This window comes from Scylla paramamosain, chromosome 4, assembly GCF_035594125.1.
Source record: "Scylla paramamosain isolate STU-SP2022 chromosome 4, ASM3559412v1, whole genome shotgun sequence".
NCBI classification, from domain to species: Eukaryota; Metazoa; Arthropoda; class Malacostraca; order Decapoda; family Portunidae; genus Scylla; species Scylla paramamosain.
Genome location: NC_087154.1, coordinates 4,285,001 through 4,287,500, shown reverse-complemented (window position 1 = coordinate 4,287,500; position 2,500 = coordinate 4,285,001). Strand labels below are relative to the sequence as shown.

General features: G+C 38.8%; 1 protein-coding gene across 1 annotated transcript in view; it reads left to right on the top strand.

The window, feature by feature from the left end:
* LOC135098902 (uncharacterized) overlaps positions 1–2,500 on the top strand; it is a 10,467-nt gene that overhangs the window by 1,456 nt on the left and 6,511 nt on the right. The gene's annotated exons all lie outside the window — the stretch shown is intronic.

The window sequence follows — 2,500 nt, the reverse complement described above, 5'->3', positions numbered from 1 at the left end:
TGTCGTTAAGATAAGGGTGATGAGGTGAAGATGACCCAGATGAGCTGTAAGACCTGAGTGAAAAGAGAACCAAAAGTAGATAAACTGAACTGGACAGAATCAAGGTAACTGCGGAAGAGAAGGCGATGTGATGTAATGCACGTGAAGACAAAAGAGGAATTAGTCGTGGTCGTGGGTAATGAAAAGAAAGAGAAAAGAGAGAGGAAGGCATTACAGGAATCATTTCTCTGCACTGCTGCGGAAATGTGTTACGTGAGGGGAGTGTGTGGTGGAGGAAGGGGAAGAAAACAGCAGAGAGTGATGAAATGATGAAATGAAGCAGTTGGTCTGGAGAACAAAAGGGAAAGAGAAAACGTAAACCATTATCACTGTGAACGAAGAAAGGTGACTTGCGGAAACAATGTGAAACGAAAGAGAGAGATAGAAAGTAACAAAGTGAAGGAATAGGATGTCATAATAGTTAGAGATGGAGGAATTAAAAAGAACTGAAAACTCAAGAATACAACAGTAGTAAGTGGTGAACACAGAAGACGAAAGAAGAACAAAAGACACAAATAACACATAATAAGAAGCGTAAGGAATATGAACGATATTAAAAAGAAACACAACTGCCCTGTCAGATATTTATACTTAGAGTGGTTCGGAGACAGTGAACGCGGTAAAAAAAAAAAAAAAAAGATCAATCCGCCACAAATACCAGTTCACACAGATAAGTCCCAAGAAATATCACACACACAGGGCCACACAGGGAAGGCCACAGGTTACAGGCCACAAACCACTCAGGGAATCAGAGTACGCCACTGAATCCTGCAGACTTTGGGTTGTAAAGAATGTGTCCTGCAAGTAATCCTCAAGGCCACAACACGCGTCCTGGTCACCTCTTTATGACCTCCTGCTTGACTTTTGCGGCGCCATTCCCATCTGGAGACTCATCACTACCACCACCACCACGACCACCATCGCCTCTGCCGCCAGTGCATATAAAACTTTACGAGGTGTCGGGTTTTCACTGGTAATATTCCCAAGTACAGAATCCTCGTAGGTGCCTCAGGTTCACGTCGCCACTCAGTACTCGTTCCCTGGTCCTCGAAAAATGTATTAGATGTACTGGTATTGAAATAGAAGAGAACTTGAGAGGCACAGAACGTATTAGCGTGTAGTAGTGCTAAGTTAATGATCTGGGTATTGGAGTGAGGATGCTTTGTGAAACCATCGCAAATATTGATGACTCCTCCTCCCCTCACTGGTTGACTGACAAAATAAAGGAGGATTTGAGAGCGCAGCAAGTATTGGAGTGTAGTAGCGCTAAGTTAATGATATGGGTATTGGAGAGAGTGTACAGTGAAAGCATTGCGAATATTGATAACTCGTCGCCCTTCCCGCACTGGCTGACTGACAAAATATCCTTCTGCAGTTTTGGAAAGGTTAATAGATAGATAGATACATAGATGGGTTTATTGGCCACAAGCTTGTAGAGTAACGATATTATAGAATGTAACACACACACACACACACACACACACACACACACACACACTGGAAGCCTCATTTCCCGCACACGATGAGGTTATAGCAACGGTTTCCATTGTTAACAGCCTGTACTGCAAGAATTCAACTGGAAGAGATGTGATATATGAATTTCGATGTTACCTCCCCACCCCCGGCCAAAAAAAAAAAAAAAAATGTATGTATAACTAACGTGTTGCTGAAGTTGATATTGAGTTTAACACACGCGTGTCTACTAAATATGATCGCCCGTGGTATGGCCGTTTCATTGTTTACTGGTACTTGGATTTGATTTTGCGAGGAAAGTTTGAGCAAAAATAAAATTTCCTCTCAAAATCACTACCCACCGTTAACAATAATTTATTTTTTCATAGTTTTAGCAATAATGTAATGAATGATTAGATTATACTCCATAATAATAAAAAACATTCCTGCATCATTAAGTTTATGTAATGTTGGAATCAATAAGGTACTCCTCCGCCTGTGGCCTTTATTCATAAATCTCATAGTGTTTGATCTTCACTGACTTTATAGAGACTTGACCGTAATGGAAGTTATTGTAGTATTGGAGAGTTATCTGTCTATCCATCTATCTATCTATCTATCTATCTATCTGTTTATCTATTTGTTTACCTGTCTGTCTTTTTTATCTATCTATTATCTGCCTATCTGTCAGTTTGTCTACTTATGTTTGTGTCTGTCTATCTATTTATCTATATATTTATCTATCATCTTGCTATTTATCTATTTAGTCACTAATTTATTTATTTATTTATTTATTTATTTATCTTTTTTTCTGTCTATCTATCTACCTACCTACCTACTTACCTATCTATCTATCTATCTATCTATCTGTCTATTTACCTATCTGAATGTCTGTTTGTCTGTCTGTTTGTCTACCTATCTATCTACATTTCTTTCTTTCTAATCTACATATCTCTGTCTATCTACCTTTCTATCTATCTATCCTATCTATTCTATTTATCTATCAATC